At 46.7% G+C, this 25,160-nt stretch overlaps 1 long non-coding RNA gene across 1 annotated transcript in view; it reads left to right on the forward strand.

Moving 5' to 3' along the window:
* Window positions 1–21,536: 21,536 nt before the first annotated feature.
* The window catches only part of LOC123188738 (uncharacterized), a 5,175-nt gene continuing 1,551 nt past the window's right edge, over window positions 21,537–25,160 (forward strand). The window contains exon 1 of the long non-coding RNA XR_006495145.1: window positions 21,537–21,965. This is a non-coding gene — a long non-coding RNA (uncharacterized lncRNA). The remainder of the gene's footprint in view (window positions 21,966–25,160) is intronic.

The raw sequence follows: 25,160 nt of genomic DNA on the forward strand, positions 1-25,160 counted from the left end.
AGTAGTTTTTTGTGTTTTCAAGAGATGACGTCATGGCGGGTTACACAAATTTCTGCGAAGAGAGGAAGATGGATTTCGTCTAAGTATTGAAGATTGACAAAGAACAAAGTTCAAAGTCAACCTGGGGCCTAATGTTGGGGATATAGCTACCAGGACGGGTCAGCCCCAATGGCGGGTTACAAAAGAAGCCCAGTAACATTCAAGGCGATAGTTTATTAAGACTTATAGAAGGCCTAAGCCCAGAGGCGGCTTAAGGCCCAATATTGTAAATCGCCATTATAAGGAAAGACTTGTAAAGAAAGGCATGTAAAAGAAGTCACCAAGCCGGACACATTTTATAAGCCGACGGGGACTCTGTAGGCCACCAGGCGTCAACCCGTGTATATAAGGGGACGACCCGGTGGCGGCTTAGGTCAAGAAACAAGAGACAACAATTCGAAACCAGGACAGGCATATTCGCTCCCTGGTCTTCGAAACCCTAGCAATTCCAAACACAACTAGACGTAGGCTTTTACCTTCATCGTAAGGGGCCGAACTAGTATAAAACCTCTCGTGCCCTTTGTCCTGATTAACCCCTTTAAGCTTCCTAGTTGCGATGGCCCTACGACTAAGTCCTTTCGCTAGGACATCTGCCGTGACAATTCCACGACCGTAGTGTTGCTCTTCATTGTGTTTAGGTCGGGGATGATGACGTCCTAGACGAGGAGGATCGTCTCTCACACCTTGCTCTTGTCGTGGAGGATTTCCAATGTCTTGTTGCTCTTGTTGAACTTGGTGTTATTGGCGAGCTTGTGGAGGAACTTGTCGAGCTTGACGTTGCACGCGAGCTTGATATATTCGTCCGTGCACTTCATCACAGAGCGCTTCTTGATGCGCATGAGCTTGTCGGCCTCGGTGGGCTACGGCTCGACTTGATTTTCGGAGGGCTTATTGCGCCTCAAGTGCTTGAGCTTCTCACAATTGTTGTTCTTGACGTTGTGCCTCGGCATCTTGTGCTTCTTGGTGTAGTCGCGCTCGCTCTTCCTCTTCGTGTTGGCATTGGCATTGCCATTCTTGTGCTTACGCAAAGGTAGCTTGGTTTTGACAATGTCGTTGTTCTTGAGAGTTATTGTCATGTAGAGGGTTGCGGTTTTCTTCATGATCTTGGCGCGCGGCACGGCGAAGAGTATTGGATGTCAGTGTACTTGAGCTGGAGATGGTGTAGTCGGAATGTCAACTTGAGTGGCTCCGTCGTGATGAGGACGAAGTGGAAGAAGAGCGGTTGAGCAACAAAGCACGAATCTCGTCCATTCTTGCGTCATTCTCTTGCTTGTGGTCGTCGAGCTTGTGGTCGAAGTAATCTCTTGTGTGTTGCTCGAAGAGTCGCAAGTCGGTGGCGAGATTGTTGATGCGGTCACTCATTGCTTGTTGCTCTTGATGCAAAGCACGTTGTGCACCAAAGAGGTGGCTCTTTGTGACGTAGGAGTTCATGTCGTCGTCTTGTCCGATGAAGAGTGGGTTGGTAGAAGTACTTGGCTTATCCATCATTCCGAGGGAAATATGTGAGTGGGAGAAAGAGAAGAACATATACCAAATGTACCTTGACCGAGTAAAAGCTTATGGTGGATCTCGGTTAGGATGGTGGCACAAAATTTGATGCAATTGTTAGCGAGCTTCAATAATGTTGGAAAAGATTCGCAAGTTTGTAAAGCAACAAGTAGACCAATAGCAAAATATGGTACACGGAAACACACACGCAAAGAGATGAACGGGGTCTTGCAACCAAGGATGAGCCAAAATGTGGAATCCACGAAAATGCTCTTGTTGCACAACACTAGAGAGACGCTAGCACGATTGCACAATAGGCAGATACGAGGACTTGTGCACAACCTACTAAGAAAAAATGCAACAACTTCTATCCCAAGTATGCTCTGTGTATGGTATTCCGATGATATGATCCAAGATGACCTAGTATGACAATCTTAATGTAGTATGATGCTATGGTTCTTGCTTAAAAGCTCTTTGCTTATCTTTCCTATTTTGCTTAAAAGCTTGTTTGGCTCTTTTCTTTTTGAGCTCTTTTCTCATGCAATGCTTCACGAACCAAGATAGCAATTGTGTATGTGATGACAACTTTGTGACACAAAAGATGATACCAAGATATGCACCAATGATATGTATGTATGCTATGGTAAGTATGATCACTAATGTGCACAAGTCACATTGCCGGCAATACTCAAAGGCTAGTCTCGATGGGTAAGCGACGCAAAAAGTAAGGCTATGGGGTTATCAATTCAATTGCAAGAATGTATGATGATAACATGATACCAAGATGAGGTTACCGTTGATGACGAGTCCTTTGCGAAGATGAGTGGCAGTTATGTCGATGTCGAACCGTTCCTAGTTAGGCGAAACACCCTAGGAAACGATGAACCACAACTCACAGTGTCAAAACCAAAATCAAAATGGTGGTATCAAAGTTGGCAATGCGGAAGTGAGATTGTTTGCAGAAAGTTGTGGTGGTATGCGGATGATATGGTGGAGGGCCTAGGCAAAGATGCCAAAATTACAAAAGTTTTAAGGTGTCAAATTGTGTTGGAACCTATCTATGTGGATGGTGAATGTCAATAGCTACTCAACGAGCTAAAGAACGTGAAAATCGGACGCTGGATGTGGAAGTTATGGTCGAAACTGTCCATCAGCCAAAGCTGAAACGAGGAGGGACGGTTGTACCACTTGTGAGGGTGGTTGTACTCCTCCTAGAGCTCAGCGGTAGTACTGCTTGGAGTGGGCGGAAGTACAGCTGGTGTCGGGATGAAAAAGCAACTAAATCAAGCTAGAAAACGAAGAGGGCAGGCTACGAAATCGTGATCAACGTGGCTCATGATACCAAGATGATGTAGGGTGGAACCCTAGATGGCCGATCTTTCATGAAAGTAGAGGATCCCGCGAGGAACATGAAGAACACGAGTGGAAACACGAGGGGAAATCACAAAGGGAAACACAAGAGAAACACTCAAAACCAACAAGTATGATCACACATGTGCTAGATCCATGAACACAAAAGGAGATACATGATCCACGATCAACAAGGGACGATACACGGTAACCGGTTCTTCTCCAAAGGAGGTCTTGATGAGGCCACTGTAAGGGCATATTTATCCCTTAGTTGTTTTGGTGATTGATGACAATTCTTTTGCGGACTAATCGTGTGCATTCAGTATTTCAGACATTTCATCACTAAGCACAAGACGTTTTGGTGCCCCTCGAATACTATTGAAGACGGAGTTTTTCTACGTTTCCTTTCGGTGGATTTGAGTCGTAGGAAAGCCGTACTATTAAGAGGAGGTCCGCTTTGGAAAGGTTTGTGTGGAATCATCACGTACACATCTTCTCCTTTGCACCGCCTTTCCTTTGTCACTTTGGAGCATCCTCCATCTTTTCTTGTCTATGCAAATTGTCGTGTTGGCTGAGCTTGGGCATGCGGTAGTACTGTTCCTAGGAGAGGTAGTACCGCAGGCCCTTGCGGTAGTACCGGGCCCAGGCGTGGTAGTACCGCAAGCGCCCATGGTAGTACCGATCCCTTGGAGCTGTAGTACCGTGGCCCCAGGCCAGGCGCTGCTGCGGCTGCAGTAGTAGGAGCGGATGTAATTTTTTACATCCGCGCCCGGTGCGTGGTAGTACCGTGCGTTCTGGTCTGGCTCAGCAGCCTGCGCGACAGTAGGAGCGGATGTAATTTTTTTACATCCACACCCTGTGTGGTAGTACCGCCCCTGGCTCATGGTACTACCATGTCGGATTTTTGCATTGACTCCAACTCAGCGGAAGCTTCCACGGATGTATTTTTATATGTCTGTGCCTTCTCAAAATTTAGAACATCCTTGCCTTGCGGTAGTACTGCAAGGGGGAGCGGTAGTACCGCGCCAGCGGTTCTACCGCCCTATGCTTCAGTGCATTTGGGCAGTCCTGGTTTGTGCTGCTCGGGTAGTAGTACCGTAGGGCCCTGCGGTAGTATCGCATGCCCCTGCGGTAGTACCGCGGCCCTGGCGTGGTAGTACCGTGCTACGCAGGCTAGGTTGGTGGATAATGGTTGGATTTGTACTTCCACTATATAAGGGGTGTCTTCTTCTCCGAGTTGACTATCTCTTCCATCCCCAAGCTCCATTATTGCTCCAAGCTCCATTTTCGCCTGACCTCTCTCCCTAGCCAATCAAACTTGTTGATTCTCTAGGGATTGATTGAGAAGGCCTAGATCTACACTTCCACCAAGAGAAATTTGATTCCCCCACTCATCCCTTGTGGATCTTGTTACTCTTGGGTGTTTGAGCACCCTAGACGGTTGAGGTTACCGCGAAGCCATATTCCATTGTGGTGAAGCTTTGTGGTATCGTTGGGAGCCTCCAATTAAGTTGTGGAGATAGTCCCAACCTTGTTTGTAAAGGTCTGGTCGCCTCCTCCAAGGGCACCAATAGTGGAATCACGGCATCTCGCATTGTGTGAGGGCGTGAGGAGAATACGGTGGACCTAGTGGCTTCTTGGGGAGCATTGTTCCTCCACACCGCTCCAACGGAGACGTACTTCCCCTCAAAAGGAAGGAACTTAGGTAACACATCCTCGTCTTCACCGGCTCCACTCTTGGTTATCTCGTGCCTTTACTTGTGCAAGCTTATTTGTGTTATATCCCTTGCTTGCTTGTGTACTTGTTCTTGTTGCATCATATAGGTTTCTCACCTAGTTGCATATCTAGACAACCTACTTTGATGCAAAGCTTAGATTGGTAAAGAAAAGTTAAAAATTGTTAGTTGCCTATTCACCCCCCCCCCCTCTAGTCAACTATATCGATCCTTTCAATTGGTATCAGAGCCTCGTCTCTTTACTTTGTCGTCCGAAGAGTATGGTTGACACTGTTGACGGTGTGGAGGAGCACTCCGGTGTGAATCCGGTCTTGTCTACGGTCGATGGGGGAACCGGGGTCTCTCGTGAGGAATTCAATGTGGCTTTGGACACATTGAAAACCTCCATGACGACCGAGGTTGAAAGCATGTTTAATAAATTCTTAGATGGGCTTAAACTATCTACCACACCATTGAAAGTGGGTGATCCCACTAACAAGGTGACGGATGCTAACTCCGACAAGGGGGAAGCTACTAGTGAAAAGGCTCCTTCTTCTAGTGGTAAAATTGGCAACGACATCTTTGCTCATGTGGAACCTCCGCTTACTTATGGTGGACCGATTCCTTCCACTCATTTGAATCATGCCGGTCCTCCCCCTAAGATTGTGAAAAATGAGGACTTTGATTCTTGGGTTTATCGCTTTAAGCGTCATTTGAACCATGTTAATACTAACCTGTGGAGAATCATTGAACAAGGTTTTTATCCGCATGACCGAAGCAACTTCACCCCTAGAGAAGCCATGGATAATCAATTCAATGAGAATGCTCTCTTCATCATCCAAGATGCAATTCCACCCGAAGATCTTCCTCATCTCCGGCCCTTCACCATGGCCAAGGATGCATGGCACCATGTTTTTTCCCTCTATAGGGGAAGCGCAAGCATTCAACGCTCCAACTATGAAGTGGTGCAAGATGAAGCCGATGAGTTTGCAATGAAAGAAGATGAAGAACCTCGTGAGCTTTATCAGAGATTAACCAAACACGCGGTCTCACTCTGAGATCATGGGAGCAAGGATACAGATGACAATTGGATCAAGCGCAAATTCTTCAAGGCCATGATGCCTTATCACAAGGCAATGTCCTCCGTCATTCGTCAAAGGCCGGACTTCCACACCTTGTCCTCAAGTGAAGTGTTGGATGCGTTTGTGGCTATGAGCATCTTGGACAAGACCACCGACAATGTGGTGTTACATTCTCAAAGAGCAAAGAAGCTCAACCTTGCATTGAAGGCCAAGGTTAGTGTGGAAGAAGAGGACGAATAGGAAGAAGAGGAGAGCAACCCCGAAGATACAAAGCATGCCTATCATGAACACATGGCGCTTGCTTCAAGGAAATTTTGGAGCAAGAAGAACACAAGGCCCAACTTCAACAAAAACCACTCAAGTGGCGCGAAGATCAAGCAACGAGTGAGGACGTGCTATAATTGTGGCAATGTGAGCCACTTTGTTGCGGAATGTCCTTATGAGAAGAGGGAAGACAATGGTGGCAAGCTCATCCGAAAGGACAAGGCCAAGTCTTTCCCCAATAAGAGCAACTTCACCAAGAAGACTCCTCCCAAGGGGTTGGTGGCACAAGAAGAGTACAATGAGGATGATGATGATGATGAAGACGGCGAGCCGGTTGCCATGGCCTCCGTTGCCATTGCGACAACTCCACAGGTGTCTCTCTTCGACTCACCCAATGAGAACATCACTGCCAAGTGCCTCATGGCTAAAGCCACCAACAAGGTAACCCCCAACATCAAAACTACCATCATTAATAATCCTTATTTGATAGATTGCATTGATGAACATGAGGGGTCTAATGTGGAGGAAAATGAGTTTGAGTCTTTTATGAGTAAGCTTAAGGGTAAATCCAAGAAGCACTTCGTTGCTCTCTTGTAACAACTTGGTGAAGCCAATGACATGATCGAGGCTCACGAGGACACCATCTCTAAGATGGAGGGGCATAGTCGTGACTATGCCGATGAGATATCGGATCTCTCTAATGCTCTTGAGGAAGAGCGTGGTCATCGCTTGGCTCTTGAGGAGTCTCACAACGATGAATATGCTAAACTAAAGAAAGATCTTGATCATGCTCTTGTTGTTTCTCGTGTGCTAAACTCCAAGAAGACCAAGCTTGGAGTTGATCTTGCTAGACTCATAGAGGAGTTTGACTTACTTGACAAGGCTCACAAGGTCTTGAAGGGTGCTTATGCTAGCCTCAAAGAGTCTCATGGTCAACTCCAAGTAAAGCTAACCAAGGAGAAAGCCACATTTCCTCATATGGTCTTAATTGATAATGCAAATGCTACTAACCCGTGTTGTGAGCATGTGTATCTTGTTTAGGAGAATGCTAAATTGAAGGAGCAACTTTAGAAAGGCATTGTGTCGTGCATACAAGGCGAGAAGAACCTCAACGGCCTTTTGAGCGATCAAAAGGAAGTTGTGGCCAAGGAAGGGATTGGGTTTGCACCCAAGTCCAAGAATAAGAAGAAGAATGACAAGACCAAATGACCTCCTCCTCTCATGCAAACTTTTGTCAAAGAGGGAGAAGGTGCCTCTAAGAAGAAGAAGAACAATGTGAAGAGTAGAGATGCCAAGAAGGGCAATGTTACTCCTCCCAACAAAGCAGGCGACTTTAACCCTTCTTATGTGTTATGCTGTGCTAGTGATGGACATGTCTATGCCAAATTTGTTGGTTCTTCTTATGAGTACATTGAATGGTCTATTTGGGTTCCTAAGACCCTTGTTACTAACATCAAAGGACCCATTATAAAATGGGTACCTAAAACCAAGCATTGATCTCGTGTAGGTGTTTGCTTCCGGTGGGGGGTCATGGTTGCTCGATAGTGGAGCTACTAATCATATGACCGGAAGCAAGGACTTGGTGGTGGACGTGCAAAAGATTCCATCTATGCCCACCAGCTTCGAGTGGGGTGACACCTCGTCCTTTAAGGTATTGGGACTCGGCAAGGTTGTCATTTCTCATGATCTCACAATCAAGAAGGTCATGCTTGTTGAGTCCCTTGAATACAATTTACTTTCCGTTCGTCAACTTGCACTCATGGGCTTTGCCACCTTCTTTGATGTTGATACCGTGGCCCTCTTTTGGAGCAAGACTCTTAAAGTAGCCTTTGTTGGGCATGTCGAAAACGGTCTCTATGTGATTAACTTTTGGGAGCGACTCACTAAGACCACGACATGCCTAATGGCTAAAGTTGACGTGGGATGGCTTTGGCATCGCCATTTGGCCCATGTCAATATGAGATCTTTGCAAAGTCTTCTCAAGGGGGACCATGTCCGTGGACTAACAAATGTTAGTTTTGCTAAAGATCGTGCTTGCAGTGCTTGTATCGAAGGAAAGCTACATGAAAAGGCTCACCCTCCCACGACTATCATTTACTCGAAGAGGCCTTTGGAGCTCCTTTACATGGATCTCTTTGGGCCTCCATATTTTGATAGTCTTGGGGGTAAGAAGTATTGCTTGGTGATTGTGGATGATTATTCAAGATACACTTGGGTATATTTCTTCAAGAGGAAGAGTGAGACCCAACAAACCGTCATTGACTTTGCAAATGAAGCTCAACGTCGACACAATGCAAAGATCTTGATAATAAGAAGTGACAACGGCACCGAGTTCAAGAACTACACCTTGGATGAGTTTCTTAGTGATGAGGGGATCAAGCATCAATATTCCGCACCTTACACCCCTCAACAAAATGGTGTAGCGGAGAGGAAGAACCGGACGTTGATGGATGTGGCAAGGACCATGATGGCGGAGTTCAAGTCTCCATACAACTTTTGGGCCGAAGCCATCAACACCGCGTGTCATGCATCCAATCGGCTCTACCTCCAAAAAGGCTTGAACAAGACTCCATATGAGATACTCACCGGTAACAAGCCCAACCTCAAGTACTTCCGGGTGTTCGGGTGTAAGTGTTTCATTCTCAAGAAAGGTGTTTGTTTGTCTAAATTTGAGGCTAGAGCTCATGAGGGCATATTTGTTGGTTATGCTACAAACTCCCATGCTTACCATGTCCTAGGAGACATGTAACATGGAGTTTGATGAGAATAACGGCTCCCAAGTGGAGCAAAGTGGCACTTGTGATGTAGGTGATGAAATTCCTCCCCAAGCCATAAGAAGAATGGGTGTTGGTTTTATCCTACCCATTGAGGATCCCCTTGTGGCCGAAGGAGAAGGACAATGTTCCACTCACGTGGAGCCATCACCAACTCAAGGCCCACACGCTTCCAAAGAACAAAGTGAAGGCCCTCAACCTCATGAACAAGACCAAGGGCAAGATCAACCTCAAGATGGTGTTGAATCACCAAGTGATGCCCAAGGGCAAGTTCTATCATTCAAGCAAGTTCAAGATCAAGAGCGAGCTCAAGATCAAGAATGAGCTCAAGACGACGCTCAAGATGATCAAGTGACCGCTCCTCAACTCTCTCTAGAGGAGGAATTAGAGCGTCGTGCCGCCAAGATCGCATCCAAGCTATCCACCAAAGATCATCTCATGACAAATGTGCTTGGAAGCTTAAGAAAGGGGTAAGCACTCATAGACAATTAGCAAACTATTGTGAACATCACGCGTTTGTCTCTTGTGTTTAACCCCAAAAGGTCTATGAGGCGCTCGAGGATCCGGATTGGCTTAATGCCATGCATGAAGAACTCAACAACTTCGAGTAGAACAAGGTGTGGAGATTGGTGCACAGGCCAACGGGGAACCATAATGTCATTGGAACCAAGTGGATATTCAAGAACAAGCAAGATGCTCATGGTATTATCATTCGCAACAAGGCTCGTTTGGTATCCCAAGGATACTCCCAAGTCAAGGGTATCGACTACGGTGAAACCTTTGCTCCCATTACTCGCCTTGAATCCATTTGCATGTTGATTGCATATGCTTCTCATCATAACTTTAAGTTACAACAAATGGATGTGAAGAGTGCTTTTCTTAATGGTCCTATTAATGAGTTGGTATATGTCAAGCAACCCCCCGGGTTTGAGGATCCCTATTTGCCCGATCATGTGTACCAACTCAATAAGGCACTCTATGGCCTTAAGCAAGCCCCACGTGGGTGGTATGACCACCTTACCGAGTTGTTGCAAGATCGTGGTTTTGAAATTGGGAAAATCGACCCCACTCTTTTTACTAAGAAGGTTAAAGAGGAGTTGTTTGTGTGCCAACTATATGTTGATGATATTATCTTTGGTTCCCCTAACAAAGCTTTCAATGAGGAATTTGCCGCACTTATGACCTCCAAGTTCAAGATGTCCATGATGGGAGAGTTGAAGTTCTTTCTCGGGTTCGAAGTCAAGCAACGAAGAGAAGGAACCTTCATCAACCAAGCCAAATACACTCAAGACATGCTCAAGAGATTCAAGCTAAGTGATGTCAAGACGGCTTCCACTCCAATGCCCGTCAAATGCCAACTTGACATAGATCCCAATGGTAAAGCGGTGGATCAAAAGGTATATCACTCCATGATTGGCTCCTTGCTTTACCTTTGTGCATCTAGAACGGATATCATGTTGAGTGTGGGAATGTGTGCACGGTTTCAAGCTGCACCTAAGGAAAGCCACTATGTGGCGGTCAAGCGAATCTTTCGATATTTGGCTCATACCCCAAACTTTGGCTTATGGTATCCAAGAGGATCTAACTTCATGGGATATTCGGACTCCGATTGGGTGGGAGACAAAGTGGATAGGAAGTCAACTTCCGGAGGGTGCCAATTTCTTGGTTGCTCTTTGGTGAGTTGGTCTTCCAAGAAGCAAAGTTGCGTGTCCCTCTCGTCCACAGAAGAGGAGTATGTGGCTACCGGTAGTTGTTGTGCACAACTTCTCTGGATGAGGCAAACTTTAAAGGATTACGGTGTCCTTTGTGACAAGTGCCTCTTTGGTGTGACAATGAAAGTGCCATCAAGATTTCTCTCAACCCGGTGCAACACTTCAAGACGAAGCAAATTGAGATTCGATATCACTTCATCCGGGATCATATTAGGCGAGGGGAGATCGAGCTCAACTATGTCAACACTCTTGATAACCTTGCAGATATCTTCATGAAGCCCCTGGATGAAGCAAGATTTCGTGAGTTAAGGCATGAGCCAAATATCATTGATTCGAGCAATGTTGCTTGAACCCGTGCACACCCCACCATACTCAACTTGTTATCTTGTTTAGGTATAGGCATGGACATAGGGGGAGTGTTGTTCTCTCAATGAACTCTCCCTTCCCCCATTATGGATAAATTGATCAACTCTTTCATATTATCCATTGTTGATGGTACTTGTGCTTCAAAGACGAGTTTTGGTCATGGGCCCAAGGATAATTCTCCGTGGTGCCATACCAATTGACTCAAACATAGGTGGCTCCGGCCACCGCCCTATTTTTAGAGAGGTTGTGTTGAGTGTTTTGGTCCTTGTTGTCTCTTATCTTCCTTTCATCGTGTCGTGCTTGTGTGTGTTGTCTCGTGTGCCAGGGTCTTGGTGTGTCCGTTCGGTTGAAGGTTGCTTTGCAAAGGCCCTTTGTTTTCCCTTGTTCTTGAAACTTGCATCTTCTTGAGCACACGGTACTACCGCGGCCTGCCACGGTACTACCGCGTGAGCAGCGCATGGTACTTCTGCACCCAGCGTGGCAGTAATTTTTTACTGCCGCCTGGGGGAGCGGTACTACCGCCCTCGGTGCGATACTTCCGCCCAGGCAGTACTACCGCGATGACATGCGGTACTACCACGCTGTCGAGGGCGCGTGGGGGTTAAGAGCGGGCAGGGGGAGTTCCAACTCCCCCATACCCATTCATCTGTTTCTCCCCATGCCATCTCTCTCTCTCTCGCTCAAGAACGGCGCCGGAGGTCCTCGCCGGATCTCCGTCTCCGGCCGCTCTCCTCGGATTCTGACCGGTGGGATCGTTCCCCATCACTTCCTCTTGCCATGGAACAAGGTTTCTCCCCAAATCCCTCTCTCTTTGGTTTGTTTGTTTGCTTCTAGGTTTTTGGGAGATGCATGTTGTTCTTGAGATTTTAGGCCAAATCTATGCAAGAGTAGGAGGTAGGAGAATAGCAATGCGTAGAGATTGTGCTTGCTTTGTTGCCCCGTGGTAGATTTGATCAACCGTAGTACCGCGTCGTTGTCACGGTTGTGCTCAGATCCAATTGTGGACTCGGATCTGCCGCCGTGCAGTACTACCGCATCTCTGGTGCGGTACTACCGCTCGTATGGTACTACCGCTCCTCCGGAGCGGTTCTACCGCGCGAGGCGTGGCACTAAAATTTTACTGCCGCTCCAAGACACGGTACTACCGTACCACCCTGGCACGATACTACCGTGACTAGGAGCAAAACTAGAATTTTAGTACCGCGCAGCCATGCGGTACTACCGTTTCTGTCAAATCTCTCTTGTGACAACTCTCTAGCACGAGTTCTACTTGTTTCACGTATTTTGCTGAGGTCTTTGCATTGATCCTTCTTGCTTCTCGTGCGTGTTTTTGTGTTTTGTGTCTTAGGTGGTGGCACCGGTGCTCCTGCTCGCCATTCGAATCCCAGTCGTGACACGGGCTCCAAGCGTCTGCGCAACCAAGACGACGCTCCTGAGGGCTCCAATGCCCCCCAATGCAGGACCAAGACCACCGCCACCAAGATCAAGGAGCCCACCAAGGGCATGGATGAGATTCCTCTTGCCGAGTTTGCCTCTCAAAGAAAACTCAACCCCTATGTGAATCCTCGTGCCAACTTCAGCGAGAATGATCTGTTCTGGACCAAGCAGCAGTATCTCACTTATGTGGATGTGATCAAGGCAAAGCAGAACCTCTATGTGGACGTGCACTGGATGGACATGCATCACATGCGGGATGAAAGGCATCGTGATTACTTTGGTGAGGCTTTGGACCTCATGGAGCAGTTTGGCATTGAGCATGTGATCTCATTCCACTTGGATTATGACCCTGAGATTGTGGCCCAGTTCTTTGCCACGGTCCACTTCCATACTGATGAGGAACGAAGGATGACATGGATGACCAACGGACAGCGGCTGACTACTACATGGAAGGACTTCATGGATTTGCTTCAGGTTCCTGATGAGGGGCTCACCACACCCGTTGGTGTAAGCCCTCATGCCAATCCCGAGTCAGCCAACAAGGACAAGCTTCTACCCTACTATGTTGAGAAATCGCTTCCCAATGGCAAGAAGGCATGGGTGCTGAACCCCTTCCTCGACATCATGTATCGCGTCTTCCGCAACTCTCTCTTTCCCCGCATTGGTGACAAGGAAAAAGTGCATGCCTATCTTGTGGATATGATGCTCATCTGTGAGGAGGCTCGTCTCTCTCAGACTCAACCACTTGATGTCTCACACATCATGTGGTGCGAGCTTCGGTTTGTGGTGTTCACCCGTAAGGTTCCCATCTATGGACCTTACCTGTTTCTGCTGATCACGAGGACTTGGGAGAAGCTCCTTCCCAAGGATGAGTTTCTTGCCCCTGACTGGATTCCTCATGACCCCATTAGGCTCTATATCAAGCCCCGATGGGCCAACACTACTACCCATGCTGAGGCAGCGGCTGCTCAGATGGATGTGGATGCAGAGGAGGTTGAGGAGGAGGACACTGATGAGGACAGCTCTGCTGGCTACTCGCCTTCATCGTCTGAGCCCTCTTGGGATAAGAAGCTGAAGAACAAGATGAAGGCACTGTTCTGCATGCAGGCCAAGGGGCAGTACCGGTCTCATGTTGCTCAGAAGGAGAGTCGCCGCCGTGACAAGCGGATCTTGAGGACGTTTGGTGAGCAGATATCTAGCGGATCTGAGAGGGTCATCACGCCAGAGGCAGCCTGGATGACGAAGCAGGGCTACAGGTGGACTGATTCTGAGGAGGATGAGGAGGAGTTTGTCCTAGCTGCCGAGTCTGACGAGGAGCGTGTGAGTGATTACTCCACTTGAGCCACCACTTGTGTTGTAGGCGTTCTCTCTGCCTTTTTGGCGTCTCGATGCCAAAGGGGGAGAGAGTGTAGGATTTGCGAGTCGTCTTTGTTTCGTTGTGTCGTTTGCTTTTGTTCCGTTGAACCTTGTTTGCTTTGGTTTGGTTTGCGCTTGTGAGACTTATCTATCATATGATGTAAGACATATGCACTCTATCGTACCTTATTGAGCTTATGCTATCTTGTGCTATTTATATTATGCTCATATGTACTATCTTGCTTAGTGTTAGCCTTTTTTGTTGCAAGATTTGCCTTATCCCTAAAATATAGGGGGAGTGTTGATCCTAGTATGTGTGCCGTGCAGTCCAAAGCACTCATCTAGATAGCACACATCTAGGGGGAGCCCATCTATATTTTAGAGGTATGGGGTTTGCCCATGTTCTATGTTATCTCCTTTTTGCAAATCCCGTATTGTCATCAATCCACCAAAAAGGGGGAGACTGTAAGGGCATATTTATCCCTTAGTTATTTTGGTGATTGATGACAATGCTTTTGCAGACTAATCGTGTGCATTGAGTATTTCAGACATTTCATCACTAGGCACAAGACGTTTTGGTGCCCCTCGAAGACTATTGAAGACGGCGTTTTTCTATGTTTCTTTTCGGTAGATTTGAGTCATAGGAAAGTCGTACTATTAAGAGGGGGTCGCTTTGGAAAGGTTTGGGTGGAATCATCACGTACACATCTTCTCCTTTGCACCGCCTTTCCTTTGGCACTTTGGAGCATCCTCCGTCTTTTCTCGTCTATGCAAATTGTCGTGTTGGCTGAGCTTGGGCATGCAGTAGTACTGTTCCTAGGAGCGGTAGTACCGGGTCCAGGCGTGGTAGTACCGCAAGCGCCCACGGTAGTACCGCTCCCTTAGAGCTGTAGTACCATGGCCCCAGGCCAGGCGCTGCTGCGGCTGCAGTAGTAGGAGCGGATGTAATTTTTACATCCACGCCCTACGCGGTAGTACCGTGCCCGGTGCGCGGTAGTACCGTGCGTTCTGGTCTGGCTCAGCAGCCGGCGCGGCAGTAGGAGCGGATGTAATTTTTTTACATCCGCACCCTGCGCGGTAGTACCACCCCTGGCTCACGGTACTACCATGTCGAATTTTTGCATTGACTCCAACTCAGTGGAAGTTGCCATGGATGTATGTTTATATGTCCATGCCTTCTTAAAATCTGGAACATCATTGCCTTGCGGTAGTACCGTAAGGGGGAGCAGTACTACCGCGCCAGCGGTTCTACCGCCCTCTGCTTCAGTGCATTTGGGCAGTCCTGGTTTGTGCTGCTCTGGCGGTAGTACCGCGGGGCCCTACGGTAGTACCACATGCCCCTGCGGTAGTACTGCGACCCTGGCGCGGTAGTACCATGCTACGCAGGCTGGGTTGGTGGATAACGGTTGGATTTGTTCTTCCACTATATAAGGGGTGTCTTCTTCTCCTAGTTGACTATCTCTTCCATCCCCAAGCTCCATTATTGCTCCAAGCTCCATTTTCACCCGATCTCTCTCCCTAGCCAATCAAACTTGTTGATTCTCTAGGGATTGGTTGAGAAGGCCTAGATCTACACTTCCACCAAGAGAAATTTGATTCCCCCACTCATCCCTTGCGGATCTTGTTACTCTTGGGTGTTTGAGCACCCTAGAAGGTTAAGGTCACCGCGAAGCCATATTCCATTGTGGTGAAGCTTTGTGGTATCATTGGGAGCCTCCAATTAAGTTGTGGAGATAGCCCCAACCTTGTTTGTCAAGGTACGGTTGCCGCCTCCAAGGGCACCAATAGTGGAATCACGGCATCTCGCATTGTGTGAGGGTGTGAGGAGAATACGGTGGCCCTAGTTGCTTCTTTGGGAGCATTGTGCCTCCACACCGCTCCAACGGAGACGTACTTCCCCTCAAAAGGAAGGAACTTCAGTAACACATCCTCGTCTTCACCGGCTCCACTCTTGGTTATATCACGCCTTTACTTGTATAAGCTTATTTGTGTTATATCCCTTGCTTGCTTGTGTACTTGTTCTTGTTGCATCATATAGGTTGCTCACCTAGTTGCATATCTAGACAACCTACTTTGATGCAAAGCTTAAATTGGTAAAGAAAAGTTAAAATTGTTAGTTGCCTATTCACCCCCCCCTCTCTAGTCAACTATATCGATCCTTTCAGCCACCCAAAAGGGAGTCTTGAATCCAAGGGGATCTTATCCGTAGAGGGGCCGCGGTCTCTCTCGTGGAGTAGATCCAATGTGGATGGGAGAGGCTCTATCTCTAATATGAGCTATCACAACGCTAACCCTAATTCGGAGCTAGGGGACGAGTACTTATAGTCCAAGGGGTAAGCTGGTGGTTACACGGGTCGTTGACCCTTTCACTGCGCACAGGCAGGCCGGTAGTACCGGTCATGAGGGCGGTAGTTCTGCTGGGAGCTCAGATACTGGTTCCTATAGGTGTTTCCGAAGGTGCTCCGCAGTTGTACCAGTGCTTGGGGCGGTAGTACCGGTCTTTTGGCTGTTACCGGTATAAACCGGGGCTGTACCGGCCTTGCACCGCTCGATTACAGAAGGATGGCCGGTAGTTGGGCGGTTGTACCGGTCGACCGGTAGTTGGGCAGTTGTACCGGTATTTCTATGCTAGGAAGATGTTCTTCATGCTCTTGATGTCCATCTTGCATCGTAACTTCTCCTTGGTTGCTTACATGGTACCTAAGCACACAAAGCATCTCCGTTTGAGGTAGTAGCCATGTCTCAAGTGGGTCAAAGGGAAGTTCAACAAGGAGAGAGTTAACCTCGTTCTCCATGGCTCTCGCACGGGCTATTATCATTGGTCCAAGTGGTGTCGTGGGAGATGTAGGTAGATCCATGGGGATGGCCTTGGGATGCTCCGCATCAGAAAATATCCTCAAAGAATGTAGCATCCTTAGACTCTATAATTGTACTGACCTTCTGGTCAGGTACCTCAGATTTTACTACTAGAAATCTATAGCCAATGCTATTCTTAGCATAGCCCAAATTAACGCAGTCCACGGTCTTTGGTCCAAGCTTACATTTTTGGGGATCGGCACATTGACTTTCGCCAAACACCCCAAGTGTGCAAGTAAGAGAGTGTAGTTCTTTCCTTTTCCCATTGCTCATAGGGAGTAGTCTCATTATCATTCACGGGGACTTTGTTCAGTACATGACATGATGTCAATACAGCCTCCCCCCACCATGCCTTGGATAAATCCGAAGTATCTAACATGGCGTTAACCAAATCTGTTAGAGTAGGTTTTTCCATTCGGCAAACCCATTTGACTAGGGTGAATAGGGAGGCATCCTCTCATGAATAATACCATGTTCCGCACAGAATAAATCGAACTCGCTAGAAAAGTACTCTCCTCCACGATCAGACCAGACTCGTTTTATTTTCTTCTCAAGTTGGTTCTCAACTTCATAGATTTTGAAGTAGTGTAGAGCCTCATCCTTTGTATTTAACAAATACACATAACAGAATCTAGTGGAATCATCAATCAAAGTCATGAAGTATTTCTTTCCACCTTTAGTCAACACACCATTTATCTCACAGAGATTTGAATGTATGAGCTCTAGTGGTGCTAAGTGTCTCTCCTTCGCAGGCTTGTGAGGCTTATGAGGTTGCTTTGCTTGCACACATGCATGGCACTTAGAGCCTTTGGCTAAAGTGAAACTCTGAATTAGATCCATTTTAGCTAATCGCATCATACAACCGAAATTTATGTGACAAAGACATGAATGTCAAACCTCACATTCGTTCACATTAGAATGAATTTGGTTCATGACTTTATTACAGAAATCCTCCAGGGAAAGGCGGAACAAACCACCACACTCATATCCTTTTCCAATAAATAGTCCATACCGAGATACAACTACTTTGTTAGACTCAAATACTAACTTAAACCCTTCTTTACATAGAAGGGAGCCACTAACGAGATTCTTCTTGATGGCGGGGACATGTTGCATGATCTTTCCCGAAGTAAACTTCAGACCTACCATGCCAACACCATGAACAGAAGCATGTGGGCCGTTCCCCATCAGGACGAAAGAATCTCATGTGACCTGGTAAGAAGAAAACAAAGACACATCAGCACACACATGAATATTGGCCCCAATGTCAACCCACCAATCGGTGGACTGACAAACTGAAAGTACGGTAAACAGATTACCATACCCAGATGCCCCATCATTGTTTCTCAGAGTGACATTGACAGACTTTGCGTCCTGTCCTGGCTTCTTGTACTTGTTTGGGCACTTGTTTGCCCAATGTTCCTCTGAACCACAAGTAAAGCAACCATCTCGCTTTTTGTCTTTCTTCTTACCCTTCTTCTTGAAGGTAGTATTCTGCTGGACAAAGTTCTTTCACTTGAACTTGTGGAAGTTCTTCTGCACCACATTGGCGCTAGAAGAACCCTTTGCCCCTTTCACATGTGAGTCCTTTGCTCTCGAGTTCTTCTCAACACTTAGATGACCGATGACATCCTCAACAGAGAATTCACGTCTCAAGTGCTTAAGAGAAGTAGCAAAGTTCCTCCATCCAGGAGGGTGTTTTGCAATAATGCAACCCGCGACAAACTTGTCTGGTAACTCACACTTCAGGAGCTCTAACTCCTTAGTGATGCATTGTATCTCATGGGCCTGGTCCAATATAGAACGATTATCAACTATTTTGTAACCATGGAACTGCTCCATAGCATACAACTCGCTTCCAACATCGCTTGCGCCGAACTTAGCTTCGAGCGCATCCCACAAATTCTTGGAAATGCACATATGGAGATATGCGTCCACAAGCTTGTCTGCGATCATAGAAAGAACAACTCCCACAAAGATGGTGGTTGCCTCCCTAAATGCATTCTCCTGTTCAGGAGCAATCGTTACCGTGGGAGACACACCACCAACCCAGAACACGTTCATTGTTGTGAGCCACAAGGTGGTCCTTGTCTGCCAACGCTTAAAATGCGTTCCGGTAAACTTTTCCTGTTTCAGAGTAGCGGTAAAGTCATGAGTCAAAAAGTGCCTAAAATAAGGTTTTTGGATTGTTGGAAATATTAGCACTTTTTTGACTAATCTAATCCATGAGTAAACAGTAAGCATGGCAAATACAGTATGCATCTCATACCGATACCTAAGCATGTAGATGAGGGCTAGGGCGCCTTCTTATATAGGTCACCGGGTAGATGGGCCTGGGCTCAGGCTCACGATCGAGTTCGCGAACAGCCCACGGTCCAACGTCTCAGACAGTGGCACTTTTGTAAGCGACTCGTTAATTAATCCGAGATTAATTAGCCATTCCTGACTAGCAAAAATAAGCTTCGGCTCGGCTCATTCCCACAACCCGCGGCGCGCGCACGCGTCGTGACGAGGCGAGGCGAGGCGTGGCGAGGCGGGCGATGGAGGAGGAGGAGCGCGCGTGTACAACTCCTATTCACAAGCTCCCAATAGCAAGTGATGGAGCAACCCTTATAAAGAGATGTCACTCTGCTTACTGTAGCAATATGGTACTGAACTTCCCACACTTCCCACCATTTGCCGTACACATGCATGGGCCTTAGAGATTAACCATGGATTATTGTTTTATATGGGTCTAAGCCCATCCATAATCCATCACAGGGCCTCTTCCCCGTCTCCTCCTCTCCCCTCACCACCAATGGAGAGCATCGTTGGGCAAAGCCCGGGCGGCGTCAGTGGTGGTGGGGTTATTGGTCTGTCCGTTGGGGCTGGATCCGGTGGCCTCATGACTCGGCGGCAGGATGCGGTTAGGGGCTTCGTCCGCAGGTGAGGGCAAGAGAGGAAGGGGCTGCCAATGGATCGCAGATGAAAGTAGGGGCAGAGGCCTCGAGAGTTCGAGCAGTTCGAGTGATGCGTGAGCAGTGAAGTTGCTCTTGATGTTGGTGGTCGGAGTGTCGTGAGTTGCATTGCGTTGGGCACATGTCCTATGGAGTGCATGCATCTTCACAGCTGCGGGAGTGTTCCGGGTCTGCTACTCTAGTAGCAGTCACGGCTTCTTCTCTTCGGCAATGTGGTGGGATTATGACTAACTCGGTGAAACAGGTTACCGTTGATTTGTGTGAGTTTGGCTCGTGTGCTGATGTGACTAGTAGAATGCCCGTGCGTTGCCACGGGCTTTTAAAATATTTTGTTTGAGTTATATATATAACATAAATCATACTAAATTTCACTTGTATAGAAAAGATAGCAGTAACAATCGGGTAAAAATTGAAATCCACTTTACTTGCAATATAAGTTGATAAAAAGGTAATTTGACTTTGTATACATAGAGAGTGATGATCCAACTAAGAATCTGTTACGAATTAAGCACTACTTGATGCCCTAAGTTGTTCTCGCACAATATCTAGGAATATTGTCTTTAGATTCATTCGCACAATATTTGAGCAAGTATAATAAAAACTACTTCATCAACTCATAATCATCCTGCACAAGAAATATATGTAGTTAACAAGAATATTATTCATGTTGAAGGTCTTAAAATGTGCAACAGTGAATACTCACCGTACAAATCAGATGCACCAATTCTTTTCCATTCCACGAGAGTATACAATCAAAAACATTTATACCCGGCGCGTCGGCCGAACATTGGGCCGGTCGTGCGCGGGACGTTCGATCGGGAGTCATCATGTGGCCAGAACAGACCGTGACCCCACCTTATCCCTTCGCTATGGTTGCCTTCCTCTTCCGCTCTCTTGCTCCCCATCTGCTCCCCAGTCGTCCGAGCGCGCCCCGCGGCTCCCCTCGACTATGCGTGGACGGAGATACGAGACGGAGCGCGCGCCGGCGAGATCCACACCTCCTCCCTCCACGCGGCATGCAAACCACAGCCGACGAAATCTGCAACCACCCAGAGCTTCGTAAGGGGTGGGGTGGAGCTGCAACGACACACGGCCATGGCGCGACGAGCGACGCGTCGCTGGAGTTGAACGACGGACAGCGAGCCAATTAATGTTGCAACCGACCGCACAAAGTGCTGGAACCACAACCAGCATTCGGAAGAGCTACCACGAGCCGCGGTGGTGCGACGGTGGAGAACGGCGGGGACGCCACGACAATGTTGCAATCGGCGTTACGATTTGCTGGAACCGGCGTTTTGTTTTGCTGGAACGGGAGCCCATGTTTGCTGCAAGATCAATGCAACGCTGCAACCAGCATGGCATTTTGCTGGAACCATTGTCACGTTTTGCTGGAGGCAGACACATCCCTGCAATTTCCTAAATTAATATTATATTAAATATAGTGATAACAGAAAATAAATGCTTGTATCTTTAATGTTATGATAGTGAAGTATATAAATTTACCCATCTATGATCATTGGAATACCAACCGAAAATACACGTTGACATCTAGATATATTGGAATTCTAGTCAGGTTGCGCTAATTGGAAGTGTGTCGTTGAATTCCCTCACAAATCATTGTAATCACTAAATTCCTTGGAGTTTTAACCTTTGGCTGATGTATGGATAGGGTCTAAAATATATACATGCGTGCATGTTTTTCGATGATGTACAAGATATATCGAACCATGGATAGGGTCTAATTTGCATATGGAAGATAAATTTACAAGCGGTAGCAATTAAAAACCGTAAACCATAACAACAATGACAAGAGACGTTACTTGCCAGGTCGCACGATGAGATGTTATTGTCTACCTGGACAACTATCAAACAATGTTGTCAACAACTGAATGTTTGGCTTCACGCGGAACTTTAGATCTCGTGTTGAATCTAACATCATGGATTGAGCAAGAAAAGTTATTAGAAACACATTGATACTAATGATTTTGAATGTTTAAATATAAAAATGAAACTAAGACTGAAACAACTGTATTTATTTGCAAGAAAAACTATTTTTTTACCTACACAACCTTATCCTCACCGCACAGCGGCCAAAGGTCAGGGTAGTCCTCTCACTGTCTCCACTCACAGCCATATCCATCATCGTGCCTCCCCTTCAGTCCACGTAATCGTTTCACCCCTGCACGGCGTGCGCCAGTTACTCCTCTCCCCGCCGCGGCCGGCCCCTCCTCTCCCCGCCACGGCATCGATGCTCCTCCTCTCCACACCACTACAGGAGCCCGTCCACCTCATCCTCCTCTTCCCTCCATGGCGTCGGCTAGCATCTCCTATCCCTGTCGTCTATCGTGTCCCCTTTCTCCACAAGTCCCTCGACAACGTCACCTGCATCCTCCTCTCCTGCCACGGTGTTGCCGGCCCCTTTATCTGCCCGACAATCTCTCGCACCACCGCATTGACACCAAGCCAGTGCATCCGCTAGTCTGACATGGAATCAGTCGGATCCGACTGGTCGATGCAGCAGGGTTCACCGCTCTCTGTCCGGATGTGGGTAGGAGGGACGACACCCAAGGTGAGGACCTCTTTTCATGACCCCCCTCCCTGGTCTTCTATATTGCTGGCTCTTTTGGGTCAAATTCTTCTTGATCTTCTATATTTGCCTCCCAATCCTAACTTATTTGCAAGATACTCCATCAAATAAATCTAGGGTTTCAAAGCTCAAGAAAATTAACAAAACGTTGTCCTTATTTAAACCTAGCAAGCTAGCTACATATAAGAAATGAAGTACATATAGTACAACTAATTTACTACATGACAAATTGGGGTTATTGTTTGAACTTGTAAGTACATAAAATGGATTATTATATAATTCACTTGCAATTAATTATGCACTAATCAAATAGTTTATGACAATTTGAAAGGGGCCACTTTTGCGTGTCTAGCATACCAACTTAGTGAGAACTTTAAAGTGAAATATTCATATAAGTAAGCGGTAGTGGAGTACAAACTGCAAGGCAATAGAGAGTCTACAATTTGGGAAGCTCCAACAATTGGAGAACATGCAAAAGCTAGACTTAAGATGGCTCACCTTCGTCCCAGCTAGGAATTCTTCTGGCTAAATAAGGAGTAGAACAGCTACGTCCAGATGTCCTAGATCAACACAAACGCCCTAGTTAACTAACGCATTTAAATGTCCTGCAAATTCACCGGCAAATATAGCAACACACGTAAATAATTGCGCACGACGATTCTTCTTGAAATTACTTTACCACACACAACACAACGCATGCATGGAATGGAAAAGGGGGGAACATGGAACTCGGGGGAAATATAACGAATCAAACTACGGAACAATGTGAAGTTGGTGTTGGAGAGCTTCTTCTTGCCTTCCTTCCTCCACTGGTGACACATGACGTAGGTGTCCGCTCCTCATTCCTGGCATCACCACTCAAAGCAACCGTATAGCAGGAGAAAAAAGATCAGATCCAACACATCGCAACGCCACCTCCTGCACCGGCATGCCGTGTGTAGTCTACATCACATGAGCATGAACAACAAATTGAAGGAGACAGAGAAAGATGTGGGAGCTACAACACATGAGCATGAACAAAAAAATATCAATACATTAGCAACTGCAAGAAGTAAAAGTTCACATTAATAAAGTAGCTCACTATACTTGGAAGAAATCTGCAACAAATTGAAGGAGACATGGAAATGTGGGTGCTAAAGTACATGTGCATGAACAATAACATATCAGTGCATTAGCAACTGAAGAAGAAAAATTCATATCAATATTATTTGTTATGTTTAAGCAGCAGCAGCACACACACAACCCAAAATTGCATCATCATAAATAGATAGAGAATTAATTAATAAGCAGAACAAAAGAAGCAAGACGACGCCCAGTGTCCGCGTAATCTACCACCCACCGTGCCCGTGGTGCATATGACAACAACTGTTGTGTGTTCCCTTCGCTACCGCTCCTCTGAGAAAACTGAAAATAATCATGTACTCAGGTTTAGTCAGTAAGGAAAAGGCATGTAGAAAACTTAATTACTGTGTCTGACTCATGATACATGTCTTTGAGTCTTTCAACAATGTAGCACCGATCGTTGTATCTTTCTTTAGCAACATTGAAATCCGCATGAACCTTTAGCTTCAAAATTGCGTAACAAGCAGGCCAATTATAGGAGATAACATGACATGGACTTAAGAAATAAACAGAATACAAAGGGGAACTTTAAAAGGAAAATTCAGTGTAACAATACTGTGTTTTATCTATCTGACTATTCAAGTAAGGGTAGACTTTATATTTCTCTTTGTACTCCTGCAAATAATCTTTGTACCTGAAAATAAATATAATCAGTTTGTTCCATGTGTGAAAGCAAGCCGCCCAAAGCATGTCACGCCAAAACATTGTGAAGTGAGCAGATTTGTAACAACAAGAGAATAATAGGAGGGATTAGATTCATAATAGTAAACTTGGCAGCGGCAGCCAAGAAGTGAATTGATCATCTGACCTTGACCGGTCGTCCATCCAAGGAACACACCAAAGTACCAATCTCTGTGTTAGCGTTGTCGCCGAAATAGCAGCAGCACACCACACATCTTCTGCTGAAATCAACAGCTGAAGCTTCCCACAGAAGATAGTTAATCAGTATAAAATTCTTCCATCCCATCCGAAGCCTCCTCCCAATCTCCCGCGCACACAGCAGCAGCAGCCAGCAGACAACACCGGACACCAGAGGGAGACGAGCACCGGGACGACGCCTAGACCTCTCCCTCGCCCCAAGCGCTTCCTCCATCCGGGCGGACTCTGCAGGCGGCGGCGGCATGGCCATGCTGGCAGGGATCCGATTGCGGAGGAAAGGGAGGCCACGTTTGTTTTTTTCCTCCTTTGATTTTTGCTCCGATGGCAAACTCTGGCTCGCCTGGCCCTCCTATGTTTTTTTGGCTAAATGTGGAAGATTTTTTTTTGGGCGATTTGTTCTTTTTTTTTTTTGAGCATCAGTACAGACACAAGCGCTCATATACACGCGCATACACTCATCCCTATGAACGCACACACGCACACCCTACCCCTATGAGCACCTCCGAAAGACTGAGCCGGCATATCATCTTGAGATTTACGAAGTCACCGCAGGCGCCTCGTCGTCGACGGGAACGTCTCCTCCCACTGAATGCGCATCGCCGAAAATCCTGAAATAATCCAGGAATAAATGCGAGCACCAGGATTTGAACCCTGGTGGGCTGGGGATACCACAGTCTCTAACCATCCAACCAATAGGTTGGTTCAAATGTGGAAGATTTCGGCTCTACATGGAAACACTACCGCTTAATCCTAAATTGTGATATGATTTGTGTTATATATGGAATACATGTTATATATGGATATATGGCTGATTGGTTGAATGGCTGCCGATTTACTTCGTTGGTTGATTGACTGCTGATTTACTTCATATATATATATGGAATACATGGATGGCTGCCGGTTCATTTCATTGTAAAAAAACCGAGAGCAATCTAAAAAATCAGTAGCAATAAAAATCGGTGGGAGGGGTGGATCGGTGGATGGGGAGATCGAGATGGGAGGGGGAGCGAGGGAACGAACGAACGAAGGAACAACATACGAACTCCTCCATTAGAAGTAGAGATATATATATGGAATACATGGATGGCTGCCGGTTCATTTCATTGTAAAAAAAACGAGAGCAATCTAAAAAATCAGTAGCAATAAAAATCGGTGGGAGGGGTGGATCGGTGGATG

This window comes from Triticum aestivum, chromosome 2A, assembly GCF_018294505.1.
Source record: "Triticum aestivum cultivar Chinese Spring chromosome 2A, IWGSC CS RefSeq v2.1, whole genome shotgun sequence".
In the NCBI taxonomy this organism is placed as follows: Eukaryota; Viridiplantae; Streptophyta; class Magnoliopsida; order Poales; family Poaceae; genus Triticum; species Triticum aestivum.